The sequence below is a fragment of the Triturus cristatus genome, chromosome 2_1, assembly GCF_964204655.1.
Source record: "Triturus cristatus chromosome 2_1, aTriCri1.1, whole genome shotgun sequence".
In the NCBI taxonomy this organism is placed as follows: Eukaryota; Metazoa; Chordata; class Amphibia; order Caudata; family Salamandridae; genus Triturus; species Triturus cristatus.
In genome coordinates this window covers 324805535-324822883 of record NC_140581.1, presented here as the reverse complement: position 1 = coordinate 324822883, position 17349 = coordinate 324805535, and positions in this window count along the sequence as shown.

Here is a 17349-nt window from a genome sequence, read left to right as displayed (position 1 = left end):
ACTTGGGTGTAGGTACACGCGGGGTACGACACGTCCAGGGGTGGGGGTATGACTGGAACGTACTTGGGTGTAGGTACACGGGGGGGTACGACACGTCCTGGGGTGGGGGTACGACTCGAACGTACTTGGGTGTAGGTACACGGGGGGTACGACACGTACTGGGGTGGGGGGTGTACATTGACGGTGGTACGACACGTCCTGGGGTGGGGGTACGACTGGAACGTACTTGGGTGTAGGTACACGGGGGGTACGACACGTCCAGGGGTGGGGGTACGACTGGAACGTACTTGGGTGTAGGTACACGGGGGGTACGACACGTCCAGGGGTGGGGGTACGACTGGAACGTACTGGGGTGGGGGTACACGGGGGGTACGACACGTACTGGGGTGGGGGTACGACTCGAACGTACTTGGGTGTAGGTACACGGGGGGTACGACACGTCCAGGGGTGGGGGTACGACTGGAACGTACTTGGGTGTAGGTACACGGGGGGGTACGACACGTCCTGGGGTGGGGGTACGACTCGAACGTACTTGGGTGTAGGTACACGGGGGGTACGACACGTACTGGGGTGGGGGGTGTACATTGACGGTGGTACGACACGTCCTGGGGTGGGGGTACGACTGGAACGTACTTGGGTGTAGGTACACGGGGGGGTACGACACGTCCTGGGGTGGGGGTACGACTCGAACGTACTGGGGTGGGGGTACACGGGGGTACGACACGTACTGGGGTGGGGGGTGTACATTGACGGTGGTACGACACGTCCTGGGGTGGGGGTACGACTGGAACGTACTTGGGTGTAGGTACACGGGGGGGTACGACACGTCCTGGGGTGGGGGTACGACTCGAACGTACTGGGGTGGGGGTACACGGGGGTACGACACGTACAGGGGTGGGGGGGTGTACATTGACGGTGGTACGACACGTCCAGGGGTGGGGGTACGACTGGAACGTACTTGGGTGTAGGTACACGGGGGGGTACGACACGTCCTGGGGTGGGGGTACGACTCGAACGTACTGGGGTGGGGGTACACGGGGGTACGACACGTACAGGGGTGGGGGGGTGTACATTGACGGTGGTACGACACGTCCAGGGGTGGGGGTACGACTGGAACGTACTTGGGTGTAGGTACACGGGGGGTACGACACGTCCAGGGGTGGGGGTACGACTCGAACGTACTGGGGTGGGGGTACACGGGGGTACGACACGTACAGGGGTGGGGGGGTGTACATTGACGGTGGTACGACACGTACTGGGGTGGGGGTACGACTGGAACGTACTTGGGTGTAGGTACACGGGGGGTACGACACGTCCAGGGGTGGGGGTACGACTGGAACGTACTGGGGTGGGGGTACACGGGGGTACGACACGTACAGGGGTGGGGGGGTGTACATTGACGGGGGTATGACACGTACTGGGGTGGGGGTTCGACTGGAACGTACTGGGGTGTACCTAGACGGGTGGGGGTATACATACACGGGGGGTACGTGTCGGACGTACGGGGGCTGGGGGGAGTGTTGGGCGCGTATGCGGGCACATGTCTCCATGGTTGCTATGGGTGTTCGGTGCGGACGGTGTTTTTTCCATACGGTTGTACGCTCGGACGCACGGGATGGATCGTGATTCCTCGGTCGGACTTGGCTTTTCACGTTTGTAAGGTAAATCGTCCGAGGACGTGTCGGACACATTTTCCGACCCGAGGACGTGTGGGGAATGATTCCCAGTGCGGTTCGTATGGACTTTTTACCATGCGAATCGTGATTGCCAGTTCGTACGGCACTTGTACGATTCGTACGGTAAAAAGACCCGATACGAGTCGCACGGGGGAATTTTTTACCGGATTGTGATCGGCACCAGAAGCTTTTGAAATTAAACCGGCAAAGAATATCCAGAGGCCCACCGGAGGGCTTGACAAAATAAGATAAATAACTGCCTAATCACAGCACCCACCGAAGGGCTTTACTAAGACTTCAAGGCTACAAACTACAGACAAACTACGGATACCAGAATCCTTAAAATGACTAACTCACCTGTGAGACCCACCAGAGGGCGGAGCTGTAGAATAAAGGCCAGCCTTGAATTCACGGTTGTGATCAGAGCGGACTGCCTATGAGGAAGGGGCCAGGGGGCCCTGAAACGCGTCAGGCGATTGTGTTCTGGATGTCATTTGCCGATTTCCCCTAATTAAAGCATTTGGAAAATGTGCTTGCTGTCGAGTGCGTCTTCATGCACAGGACATCTCTGGGTTTCATATATATATATGTATGTATATATATATTCACTGAACTGAAAAAACCATAGGTTTCAGACACGTTATAGTTAGGAATTAGCATTTTAAAAACCTTTGAAATTCATTGAAAAACCCATAGGTTTCAGACATGTTATAGTTAGGAAATAGCATTTAAAAAAAGCCTTAGAAATTCACAGAAAAAACCATAGGTTTTTGGGGGTGTTATAGTTAGCTGGACATTTCACGTGTACAAAACCATTGAAATTCCTCCGTTATAGTTAGTTCAGCTAACTATAACTCGCGCGCCCGCAAGCCACTGCTGATGATGGCACATATTACATCATTCATGACATGGTCAGTGACATCACTGATGACATCACTAATGACATCTCAAATGACATCACTGAAGACTTCACTGATGACATCATCCAGTGAATGTGGTTTGGTTAGTTATTTAAATAAGTATTATATATATAGGAATCTACATTGAAGACTGGGTGGATGTAGAAGTGTCTGGGTGGAGGATTTAGTACTAATGTGATAGACTGTGTAAGTGACCAGTGAATTTTTAAGGTTTTTTAAATGCTATTTCCTAACTATAACATGTCTGAAACCTATGTTTTTTTTCAGTGAATTTCAAAGGTTTTTAAAATGCTTATTCCTAACTATAACATGTCTGAAACCTAAAGTTTTTTCAGTGAATTTTAAAGGTTTTTTAAATGCTAATTCTTAAGTATAACATGTCTGAAATTTATGGGTTTTTCAGTGAAATTCAAAGGTTTTTTAAATGATAATTTTAAAATGTATTTCTTGCTCTAATTTTTTTATATTCTTTAACTACATTTTTTTAATCTACTTATTTTTATATTTTCATTTTTGAATTACTCAACACATATTTAAAAAAAAATATATATATTTTTAAAATTATTTTATATTCTTTTAAATATACTTATATTATTTTTTTTTATTGTTTTTTTATTTTTTTTATAGTCGCGCACCCAAAGCACACCCTTCTCGTTCACTGCACGTAACATGAACATGTCCGCCATTTTAGGATTGATGTGTAGGATCCGCGTACGGTGTGCGACGAGTACGACTTTCCCAACGTGGACGCTATGCGACTGGTACGCGACTTGTAGCACATACGCGACTTGTACGTATTACGCGACAGTTATGCGTTTGCGCATGACATCATAAGCGTATCGGACGCGGTGGGTGCGCGACTTCCGCGAAATTTTATTATTGTTCAAAAACTTATATATGTATATATATTTAATATAAATATTAAGACAAGACAATATTTGAGCTAATCTTAAAAATAATATTCTTTAACTTTAAATAAAGTTACATTTCTTTTAAATGCAATTTCGCGATGTTGCGCTGGGTGCGAGTTGGGTACGAGCTGCGTGCGTGCACCCTACGCGGACCCCATGTGACAACAAAAAAAGAGATTTGATTGGTTCATTACACTTCCTATTGTAAGTATTGAAGGACCCCACCCATTTCAATCATTCTTGTTAGACCTTCCTTAGGAGAAGACATCTGCTAGCAAGAACTGCTCTTTTTGCTTATTGCACAGCTGTTTGTCCTCAAATTTGGAGAAATGGCAGCTAATCCACCATCATCTGTTTCAGAAGATTCTGAGAGAGAAGAATTTGTACCTGAATCTCCCCCTCCAGAAAAGTACACTTCAATTGTGTGGAAGTTTTTTACTTTTCCACCAGTGCTGAAAAAGGTTCATGCAACCAAAGTTACTTGCAAAATATGCAAGGCGGTCCTCTCCAGGGGAGACCCTACAAAAAAATACTCTTGTGGATTGGCGAGTATGCGGAAACATCTCCAGACACAACATCCGGTCAACTTCGCAGGAGAAGAGATAAGAAGACTGAGGGAAAATGCTCCTGCACCACCGGGTGTTGCAAGTACATCTGGGGCAACACCATCACCTTCAACATCTTGTCCTGATATTCGTCCCCAATTTGAGAAAGTCAGGATGCATTGTGTTAAATGCAACCACCTAATTGCATATGGAGAGAAATCAGTGGACCTTGTTTGTCGTGCCATCGACAACCACCGTTGCTAATTTCCTTTTTTTTCTCCTCCTATTTTTTAGTCTTGTTTGTCCTGTTGACATTTTTTCCCTCTTTTTTAAAAAAAACAAAAACATGAAATTGTTAAAAAAATCCACATAAAATATATAAAACAACAAAAAGAAAAAAAAGTTATTTTTACAACTACTAACTACTCTGGTTAAAAAAGAGCTAAACTTGTATGCTAGTGTGTGAAAGTTTACATGAATGTATGTGTAGTAGATAATTGACTGAAAGAAAACATTTGTGGTGTATGGTGAATGGATCAGTGCAGAACTATAAGGAAATGCTGCAGCATGACACTGTAAAGTGTTTAGCTACAGCATGCTGTGGTACTTCCAAAGCACAGGGATGTAACATATGTACATAAATATGTTGCAAGTCTGTGCTTCCCTCTCCACAGCTGCTTAAACTGCAGCCATGTGGTGACACAGGCACCCTTGCACCATGGTGCAAGGATGTCTGTGACATGTGGAGATTGTTTTTGTGCAGAAAAGGACACCTTCCTGCACAAAAACAATCAGTGAAGGCATTTTTTCCTTCAATAAATGCTGTGCATTGTAGCATATATTGAAAGCGAAAACATGAGAAGTGAAAACAATTCTCCTTGTTGTGCCTTGCTACACCAATTGAAGGATGGTGCAGCATTCACATACATGTCCAGATTTATGATTTTTTTTTAAACTGGAGATGTGTCTTGTTCTATGAATCTTCTGAGCAAACACGCACAGCAACACCTATAGAACGTGTTTTCAATGCAAAGTGGTGTGTATGATGAGATTGTATTTACATGGAAAACAAAAGGTATACAGAGTACCTTTTCCTCTCCTTGTAAATATGAAACAGAGTTAATAGTAGGCCAATTCTTATTCTATGAGTACATTTCTGTACTGCTAACAGAGAACAAGATAAATGTATAAGTACTTACGTTTTAGGAAACTTATAGGACATGTTTATATATTACTGAAGGGAAGGGATGGGGCCTAATGTGACATGTGCAAAAACACTCAGTTCTGTACTTTAAGTTAAAGAGATTTATTTCTTTTAATTCTAAAATTACCAGGTCCTACAAGACCACCATATCTCTCTATTGTATACTATACCATGTGTCTTGCAGACAGGTGCTCTGAAGTTGTGTCGTATTTGATACATGTCTGCAATGGAATTCTCTGGCACAAATCAACTCCATCCATCTTCACTTTTTTCAACTGTGTTGAAACACACGCCATTGTGCATTTTAAAACTTACTTAATCTTACCTCAGCAGTAATACATTTAAAAAACGCTACACATTTTATTCAGTTGTTTTTTATAATGTAAATTGTGGTAAATTGCCTATTTTAGAATTAGGATCTGTGAAAGAAAATAAAAAATAGTTATAACATGTAATAATCCATTTTTAACAACACAGCATAATTAAAAAACTTTACAAAGTAATTTCTTTGCCTTTTTTTGCTGTTCTCAGAATATATTGAATTTCACTAGAAACAGTGATTTCAATCATACTCATCACATAACAGCAATCAAAAAGATTGTTTAAAAAAAAAAACAACAATCTATCCTCAGTAAAATACCAGATAATACAAATCACACACATATATAAAATGCTTACTGCTAAGAAAATGTTATAACTTAAATTTATAAACACTGTAAATGTTGTCGCTTAAAAATATACACCGAGACAATGTGTAAGAAAAAGTGCATAATTCAAACATATACCTTTCCATGAGGCCAAATAGTATTTTTGCACTCCTTTTTATGTAAATTGTCCAATGGTAATCCTATTAAATTATAATAATAAATTCCTCAGAGGCTGAATTATCTTCCTAAAACTTTGGCTTTTATAAATATTAGGTAGGACTTTGGTAATTCACTAGGCAAACGTTGTTTGAAAACCAACTGAGCATCATTACAAAGTGCCCAGCCTCTGTCACATTTTACATAGGCAGCGTAATGTCCAGATGTTGTGGAAGGACCATCATGGAAAATTATTGCTACTGCTACAAAAGTCCTTCCTGATATTGATAGTTGAGTTGCTACAAAATGTTTTATTAAAGTGTCCAATTTTCTTCCATCAGCTGTACAATGTTGCATCATTAAAATTATATATTGTCCATATCTTTGTAAAAAATAATGCTGATAACATTTCTGATTTGCATTGGCTACACTCCATGTTTTGATTTGCAGCTTTATTTATTGAAAGACATTGATTTACAGTCCGGTGATGTTAAATATAGAAATCTTTCAGTGTCTACATTAGTGCTACATGTATACATACAATTTTCACAATGATGTCCCATTTATAACAAAGGCCAAAAATATTTTCTATTTCTACACCTTCATTTTCCAATACGGTAAGCATATACATTAGAAATTCCTGAGCATCTTGTTGGATATTTTGCGTAAATTGTGTAGAACCAGAACATGCATCCAAAAGATTACGAACATCAGAAACGGTTTGTATTTTACTTGTATCAGTTCTCAATTTTTCATAAACAGAATGCAACAAGGAACAAAATCTTTTTTCCCCTATTCTTCATAATTTGCTGTTGCAAACCTTCAAGAACAAAAACAGTCAGTCAGTCAAATTTATTTTTTCGATAAATCAATATCATAAAAGACATTTATACAATCATAACAATCACAAATAATTTCATAAATATGATTAAAAAGAAAACTTAATATATATACAGAATTCATATTATACTTGCCATTAACTATATAGCCCATTCTAACACAAACATAAATTAATATAAAAACCACTATTATAAAATTGTACGTCAAAAACCTTTAAAATACTAAAAATAGTCTAATTAAAACTACTTAAATCCGGCAGTGTAAAATCGAGTTTTTTCCTAATACGAATAGCAGCGACCAGAAAGCTAGCAACATGAAACATTATTCGTGGGGATCCTAATTGCTGTAGGTATACAAGTGCTGGCCTAACCTGTGTAAATCCCACCTCCCTCAAAATCGGGAGCAAAAACTTCCTTCTACAGTCCTTGTAAAAATTACAAAACATAAGAAAGTGAAGGGTGTCCTGTCTTGAAAGATTATCACATTTACAGGGGTCGGCACAATCCATAGTGCACCAGGTTCAGAAAAAACCCAAAGAAAAATGTACCAAGTTAAACCTAAATCTGGTTAAAAGATACCGATGGTATGGGGTATTCACAGTGGTCAAATATGGCTCAGGGCCCGGACAGCTAACCAAAGCATAATTCACTCTTACTTTTGTTTTTACCAATTCTGACTCCTCTCGCTCGATGGATAACAAGGCCACTAGGGCATTTCTTGTCAATGCGAGGTCCCTTCTTGTTATGGTTTTGGGTGAGTAAAAAAGGGCCTCACGTCCTATTTTTTGGAAACCAGATTTTATGTAAGCGAGCCATGGGATTTTACTAACATTATCTAACTTTAAGCAGTTTTTCAGTATTGCGTGGTTTAGGGTAATTTCTTCGTTCAACCAGATCTTAAGCCAATATATCAAGGGAGCAATTTTGATTTGGTCAGTCACAAATCAAATCCCCACTTCTGTATGCGTAGAGAAAGTGGGGGTGGACTGTGGAACAGAGAGGACATCTCGCAAAAACTTGTTCTCAATTAGCTGGATTTTATTATGGTTGGTATAACCCCATATTTGGCAACCATACGTTGCAACAGCTAGACATTTTGCTTTATAAACCTTTAAAAAGGCTTCAATTGGTCTGGCCCCTAGCCCTTTGGTAAACCCCTTAAGCCCTGAGACTGTCCTTGCAAATGCCACACTTCGACTGTTATTTTGTGCGTGCCAAGTTCCCTTTTCGTCGAAGACAACCCCCAGATAGGGAAATGTCGATACCCTACTAACCACTTCTCCGCTACAGAAGAAGGTTTTAACCTTAGGTTTCCGCTTTCCCCTCCCCACAATCAGGGCCTGGGATTTTTTTGCATTTATTTTTAGGTCCAGGTTCTCCATAAAATTTCCAAAAGCATCCAACACCTTTTGTAGTCCTACCCCAGTACGAGCCAGGAGGACAGCATCATCCGCGTACAGGAGAACCGGTATAACCCGTTCCCCTATACGGGGAATATCCACAGATGCCTCTCCCAGTTGGGAATCAAGAGCATTTACATATAGAGTGAACAGCAAGGGGGCCAGAATGCATCCCTGTCTGACTCCCCTTTCTGAGCGAAAGTGTCTGGTGCATCGCCCAGCTAAAAAATATACAAGGGATGCTTCAATGCCCATATCCAAAAGGATATTCCAGAGCTTTGATCTATTTACAAGATCAAACGCAGAGGAAAGATCCATGAACCCCATATAAAGAGACCCCTCCTTGGCCACTGTATATTTGCTTATTAAAAGATGAAAATTCAGGCACTGATCGATAGTGCCCCGCTTTGATCTAAAACCATACTGGGCATTGGACAGTGTCCCACTCTCCCCCAACCAATCACTCAGTCTATGCAGGACCACCCTACCTAATATTTTTACAGTTGAATCAATTAAAGAAATAGGTCTATAACAAGAGGGATCCTGTCTATCACCTTTTTTGAATACCGGGATAATAGTTGAAGTTGCCCATGACGCAGGAAAACTATTTTGCCCGATCAAGTTAAATACATTAGTTAAAATTTTTGACCAAGTATATGGGTCAACTCTGAACAGGTCCGCAGGGACCCCATCCGGTCCGGGGGCTTTATTTTTTGACATTTCCCCTATAGCCGGTCCAACTTCAGAAACCTGAAAATTCAGAGGGGGTAGAATGCTTTTGGGCAAATTTAATAGGGCACATTTGCCATCTGCAGGAAGACTGTATATCTTTTCGAAATGGGCTATCCATGCCTCATCCATGATATTACAGTCCAATGCGTGATTTTCATCGTCATTAATAAACAGTGGCTGGTTTATAGTTGCCCAGAATTTCCCACTGTCTTTCAATACCTCAGTAGACAATAGTTTTGTCCATGCTTCATCCCTCAGCTCCTGTTTTCTTTCAGTTAGGACCTGTTTATATGCTAGCCTACAGGAGGCTATGAGTTCCCTATCCCTAGGGATAATCTTCAGGGCCTTCAAAAGGGCAGCATGGGACTGGGAACATTTTTTATTAAACCATCTATTACCGATCTGGGGTTTTTGGTTACTTTTAACCAGTAGACTATGGTGTATTTGTCTACAGATAGTATTAAAAGCATTAATAATATCCGGACCTTGAGCCTCAGCATCTAAACAAATATTAAACTCTACTTCGGCTTTGGATCGGATTTCAGCTAAAAAAGTCTCTGGGACCACTTTTGTCCATTTCAGTTTCCTGCCCTGGTCCGTTAGGGTAACCTCTTTCACTGCCCTTTGTGAGATATGCCTAAAAGCTAATAATCGATCACCCGGGGTCAATTCCAAGATCACCGGGTTGTGATCGCTAAAAACAGAGACCTCCGTAAAATATCGTACAACTTGGGCTAACATTAAAGAACTCAAAAAAACATAATCAATGATTGTACCTTTGTCTTTCCCCTTAAAAGTTGGGATCTATTTTCAACCTCCCCGCAAGCTGACTCATAAAGGTTCCATTCTGCAAGGAGGAGTTCCAATTTTTCACCCTGTCTTTTGTGTTCAAAATGAGGAAATGCCGAAAATGGTGGACCCTCATGGTCATTTCCCCTGCATAGTTTCTCACGGGGATGAATATTTAAATCCCCCATCAAGAAAATCTCAAAAGAATTTGACCTTAAACCTTAAGTTAAAAGAAACTGTTCTAATAAATCCAGGTTATTGTCTGTATCCATCAAATTATAAAAGTTAATGAATAATACTTTATTCGTATCAGGCACCGAAAGTTCCACAATTAAGCAGTTATGACATCCTGCTTCAAGCTGCGTAAGAGAGCCCTTTATCTCTAAGGAGAACAAAGTGATTAGTCCTCCTTTCGCTCTCCCTGCAGCACCTTGTTTAGCAGGGATGTGGAAATGACAATAACCATCCAAATAAAAACCGTTTTGGGTATCCCAGGTCTCTTGTAGGGATATTATATCAAATGTATTTAAAAACCCCAGCCAACTAGCATCGGCTATTTTTGCCCTTATTCCCGCTACATTCCAGCTCATAATTTTACAGGAAGGGGCTGGGGAGCATTCTAGGCACTCTTTCTCCCCATAATCACGTTCCAGATGCATAGGAATCCCCTGTACTGGTTCCACTAATGTAGCGTAAGGAACTGGCACTGGGTCAGAAGGCATGTGATGGGAGTAAGTTTTTCCCTGTGAATACACAGAGAGAGCAGAGTCCAATGAAGACAAACAGAAATCATTTTTACAGTCTGCTGATGGTTGAAAAGTAACCATATTTTGACATTCACCACCAGTTTCTATAAGGCCCCCCAACGGACAACTATCAGGAGTATTCCCCCTCTTAATAATACTATCTTGGCCATTTTTATCAATGTAATCAAAACCTATACTGTTTTGGGCCAGTCAATCCACCCCTTCCATGCTGCTCAGGGGTCCAAAGCGATTGTACAAAGGGAGATTAAAATCTGGTCTAGATGGGCCTGAGTATCCCCTATAAACCCTTTCCCACCGTACTGGCTGGGTATTAGGAGTAAGAGGGTAAAAGTACCGCAAATCAAGAGTGAGTATTCCGCTAAGCCGCTGGGTATTAGAGTGGTAACATATATGCCTCACTACTCTAGGGTCCCTAAAATTTATAATGATACAGTCACCCTCCACATCCTTGGGTTTGGTACCCAGCCAACTCACCCTTCGTACAAACAGTATTTCAGCTTGCAGGTTGGGGGGGGAGAGGCCTATTTCCGTTGAGCCAATGTATGACCTTATTCTTCAACTCTCTAAAAGACTCTGTCTTATCATGTGAAATCCCTGGGACACCTGCCAAAATAACCGTGTAAGGAAGTGACTCTGGGGGTAAATTTATACATGGGGGTTTTGAGAGCGAACCAGCATTCAAAAGAGCAGAGGTTGTACCGAAGATATGCTCCTGGTTAGAATCTACATTTGCTAACTTATTTTCGCCAACTCTTTTTTCATTATGTACATATTCCTTTGCGGGATCCGAAACAGGAATATTAACCCTCACTATGGGTGCAGAGCGTGTGGGACAATCGGATGGTTTGCTATGCAATATGGAATGATTTGTGTCAATTGGGGTATCCTTTTGTTGTGTCACATTTTCAGATGGTAATGGACACCCAGAACCAGGATGGTGCTCTAAGGTTCTTTCCAGAGCAGCCGTGTTCGCGAGCATGAGATTTTTAAGGTTCTCTACCTTTGTGCATAGTTGTTTCACTCTCTCTAAAATAGGGCACAACAAAGATCTTAACAGATGTTCAAGGGTATCCAAAATACCAGTAGGGGATGGGGTTACACAGGACTGGCCAGGTAAGATTTTGGTGACCATGGAACTTGAATTATCTGGGGGTGAATCAGTACTGCCTGGAGGGTTAGTTGAATTTGGGAGTTTGTGGGATTTTGCAACTTTTCCCTTATTCATCCCTCCCGCCCGTTTCCTTTTAGTAGGTTTAGACTGAGTCACACTCCCCTTTTCCTTAGTGACTCCTAGTGGCAGTTCAGCATTAGACGCTAAAGGGATGAAGCTATATTCTCCCAAGGGGGGTCTGTTTTCTAGAATAGATATACTATCTATACTATGGACACTATTGGTGCTTATATTTGTAATGTCCGACCCAAGAGCCTCAATACTAAGTGCCACATTAGGATTAATATCAGTTGGGAAATGCTCAGGGGACTCTACCGACATTATTTTCCCCAATGAAGATCTCTTAGTTGATGAGTCCAGAGACAATCTCTTTTCTGTGAGGATAATTTCATGTTCCAGAACACGGGTAGCTCTGGAAATAAAGTCATCCAAAGTGCCGGACACTGAACCCCCAATACGATCCTGAACGATCTTTCGCCCAGACCTTAAGGAGGTTGCCATGGTTTAGAAAAACAAATGAGTTTCCCACGTATGTAGCAAGTACAATTCCTTAGCTGACAACAAGAGTTTAATTATAGCATCCTGGTATATTTATCAGGGTGGAATTAGTGTCTTACAGCCTGCATATACAACCTGATTTCGCGTTTAATGGAGGGTGGCCCGGCCCGGCCTCCTCTGGCCCCTGACGGCCACAGACGGCCCGCCCTCTGTCCGGGCTTCGTCCGGCTCGACCAGCGCGCGTCCCGCGAAGCGGGCCTCAGCGTCACTTATGCGCGCCGGGGCCCGCGCCGCCGCTGGGACAGCCGGGAGTTGTAGTCCCGGGGCGGCAACGCTGTTGATTGCACTCGGTGTTGTCCCCCTTGACTCTTGGCGGTGGCGGCATAGAGTAAGGATCAGGTAAGCTGTGCAAATGCTGGTCACAGGTGCCCCCTTGATTCTTGGCGATGGCGGTGTGAAATAATGAACAGGTAGGTCCACTACATTAGCATAGCAGTTGACACCTGAACTATTTTAAAAACTGATAACCAACAATCTCTTCAACAGTGTCCTTTTTCTTTTTGCTTGCAATGGCAACATTATCTTGTTTTTTTCCCTTCTCTACACCTTCAGTACAGATATTCTCATACCTTCTTTTTCGACCAACCACATGCTTTTCAAATACAGGATATTGACCTAAATTGGGAGCACATATTCTTCTTAACCTATTATACTCTTTTACACAGTTTGCATCTGCAGTAACCTTAGTGTCATCAAAATCAATCAAAAACAAACCAGATAATGTTCTGACTCGCGACAAAGCTACATATGCCATACCCTCTTTAAACACGGTAGATCCAATGTTCACCAAAGCACTGTCTACACTTAATCCTTGAGATTTATGAATAGTCACTGCGTATGCCAGAGAAAATGGAAATTGTTTCCTACGGACATATAAATCTTTATCAAGCAAAAAATGAACTGAACAACGACCAATTTCTTTAACTTCTTCAATTTGATCAAATTTAATATTTAAAAATTCAATTCCATCTTTTTTCTGATAATTAACAAAATCCACAACTTTACCCATTGCTCCATTAACTAAAACTTTTTCTACATCCAAATTACGCCTTAAAATTACCCGACAGTTTATACATACATATAGATTCTTTTCTAAACCAGCCGTTTTAGATATCTTTTTTTCTAAAGAATCCAATTTTGTTCTCAATTTTCCCGTCAAAATAATAGTGATTCCTTCATGCTCTGTTTTATCGATGGCTTCCATTTTTATAATTTCTTCATTTTCCAGTTTCAAAAGTTGTTCGTTGAATATAGAACACTCGCGCAGTGTTGGCATTAAGCAGATTACAGATTTATTTTCTGCAAGTTTCATGTATATTTTCTCAGGAACTACATTTTCATTTGGAAACAAATTGGAAAGTAATCGACTCTGCAAAGCTTGTTTGCCATGTTCTGTCAGTAGTCCAATTCTTATATCTTGAAGAATACTTCCATATTCAGCATCATTTGCCTCTCGCATATTTTTAGTGAGTTCTTTGTATTCAAAATATGACCAAATGTTCACATTTCCAACACTACCCAGAGACTTACTGGTGTCTTCATGCGCAAGTGTTTTAAATACTGGTCGTCCTTATACAGGAGTCAGTTGCAGTAGATCTCCAAAAACTATGATGTGTTTTCCTCCAAATAACACGTCATACTCTGTTTTAAGAATTTGCTGCATTCTTAACCCCTTCGGTGCCACGCCCTTTCCCCCTCCTGTGCCGGGCGTTTCCTTAGTGGGCGGGTTTCATGACGAGATAGTCTCGTCATGGGCACAGCGCGACCGTGCTCCATGACGAGACTATCTCGTCATGGGCACAGAAGGGGTTAAATGCACAAAGACAAGCATTAAGTTTGAGACCATGCTTACCTCATCAATAATGAGAAGTTTCATTTTCTTCAGGACTCTTGAAACTTCACAACAAGCTTCTCCAGATAGCTTGTGGTATTCCAATTTGCTCTCATGCTCCACTGGTAGCATTAGTAAACGATGTAAAGTAATTCCTTTAATGTTATGTGCTGCCAACCCAGTTGGAGCAGTGACAACACAAGACAAATGCGACTCTGTTTCTGTAGTTAACTTGTAATTACTTTAATTAAGAAACGTTTTCTTGTTCCAGCTTGTCCACTCACATACATTCGGATAGGTTGAAATGATGTGCATGAGCACTCTTTCTTTTCATGAAGTAATCCATGGTCAATCTGTTGACTCACTTGCTGATATATTTGTTTCTGTTCAACATTTAGTTGTTCTTCCAAGTTTGCTAAGTCCATTACATCTTCTTGAGCTTGATGCATTGCTGTTTCCACCTCATTCATGGCAATTGCTGCTTCATTTTCAACAATTGGTTGTCCTAGTGGATCTTGACTCAGCGTAGCAGTACTTTAACTGTCTTGAGAACTGTCTCTAGCAATCTCAGCTGCAATTGTAGCTTCTTGATCAATTTCATCATTCAACATTTTCACATAATTTGCAAAAGCACTGCATTGTATGCTATCTTTACAAGCATTAAATGAATCTTCATAGCTCTGAAAATCTCCAAGTAATTCCAATTCTGAACGCCACGGTTTGAACAGTTGCAAAAGAGTTAAAATTGTAAAATTCCCTTTTATCAGCAGTGTCGCAACTCAGCTTCCTGTGATTAATCAAATTTCCTTTCCTTTGTTTCACCAAACATCCTTTGTAACCAATGACTTCATATTTTCCATCACTGATGTTCTCTGAAGTATTCCGTTTAAAAGTGTAGTTTTGCAGCACTTCATAGAGACACATGTTCTCAAGATGATGACTTCTGTTTGGGTAATATGTATCCAACATATTCGTTTTCAAAATATCTGTACTTTCTGGTTCAGTACCCGATTTCGCATTGCTGCAAGACCTAGACTCACCCAAATGATTCTTCTAGATTTGGAGTATAGACTTGCAGATGATAACCGATCTGAGAATTCATATGCTCCAATTTCTCGATGCGATAACATCTTCAAACTGAAACTGTATAATTTCTTACTTAGAGTCTTCTCGTGAGAAATCTCTTCCCACATTTCTTTCAATTCCGTCTTTTCTGATTTAGTAATGTAGGAAGTTACATATCGAGCAACAGCAATGGAATTGTCCGCAACATACTGAATATCCATGTTAGCATTCCACATGGATAAAATAACTAGATTGTAGCCATTTATGTATTTTGACTCTTCCCTTCTTCTTAAGTTGTATGTATTTTTCGGAGACTTTCTTGTGATGGTATGTCGCATAGCTGACATAAAACTGTTCACTCTACATTTGGATAATACAGGACGTGGAAATGCAAAACAACATTCGGTATAGAACTTATCCTTAGACTTGTACTTTCGTCGACAGTATTTTCCACATCAATGGCCTTGGAATCGTAAGACTTGCTGTTTTAAGTTTTTATCTTCTGTGATTTTGGGTACAGCACATGTGGCATATTCTTCAATAAAAGACAAACCAGTATCATCTGAATCTGTTCCAAATTTGGGGGCGTCCTTGATCCATAACAGCATATGTATATGAGGAGCACCTCTTGCTTGATACTCCTTTCTCCAAAAGAAATCCACAACTTCTCCAAGAAGAGGATTTTTTTTATTGCAGATAAAAAACATCATAGCTTCAAATGTATGATTGAAATATCTGCATACATTAACAGGATCCAAAGAGCACAATTCTCCAGGTGTCTTGTATTCAATATTTTTTATATTGGAATTTGCCTCTCGAAGAAATTCAAGTAAAGCATCCCAAGTGTACTCAGCACAGCTTAGGGTAAGGAACCATGTAGGAGTTCCTAAGTTCCGTAGCATACATTTCAATTCTCCATGACGACGGTACCAATATTCATTAGTCCCATGCTGACATGCCATCATATTAATCAACTGAGATTCTAAATGATCATCTCTCTGATGCACTTTATCAATAAAATCCTTTGCAGATACATTTTGCAGATGCACTCCAGTTTTTAAAATGTGATTTACTGCATATGAAAGTCCAGACAAGTCACTTTAAAACAGAAGATGAAACATATAAGGGATACATTGTCGAAATCTTGGATCTTCTGCATATAATCTTGTTGTCTGATATTCAGATGCAGGAATCTGCACAGGACATTCATCATATCGTCCAACTTTTCCTGTTGGAAACAACTGCGGGAAACAACGAGCTTCCAAGCTCTCTTCCCATACACTCATGGGACTTCCTTTTGCTTTTTTCATTTGGAATAACTCAATAGTATTCCCCATCACTTCTTTGGAATGAAGTGGATGTACACTGTAATGTTCATAGATTTCTTCACATCTGGACATGTCCACTTTTTCAATTTGTCCACTTGACATTTCAGTATCTTCTGCTAAATCTATTTCTTCTTCTCCTACAAACACATTTCTATAGTACTCTATATTTTTTATCAGATACAATGTTGCCTTTTGCACTTTTCTAACATCCACTAACTCTTGCCAGATGTTCTTATTCTTAGTAGGAACACCATTAACTAGAATAACTAGTGGTTCATTTTCTACACGGTCTACACCGATAGTTTCAATGTTTTTCTTTAAATCTAATGGTAAATACACAACTCTTCTTTTTAATCCTCTTTGTAAATCTGATGCAGGCAATTTACCTGTTTTAGGCTCCATATGAACAATAGCCTGAAATGGGTGCACACATTGAATGAGAATAGACTCATAGGTATTTAAATCTATCAGCTCTGGAGGAATAGCAACCAACTCTAGATTATTATGAACAGCTCTAGCAGGCATTTTATTCTCATCTAATTTGTTATAACAATATTTGCAAATACGCTGGTCAGAACCCAAATCAAAACAATTCTCTACCAACAAATAAGTTGCAAATTCCTTCCACTTATCATTATTTTCTGTTTCACTTTTAAATGCAGATTGACCTTCCTAGTCTGATTTTTATAGTGAGTTCGCCGACAACAAACACAAGAAAAATTTGGTCTCTCACCTGAAATCACCTTAAACTTTGTAATTTGATCTTCAAAATTCTTTGTAATAGTGGGCTCTACATTGTCTTCAACATTT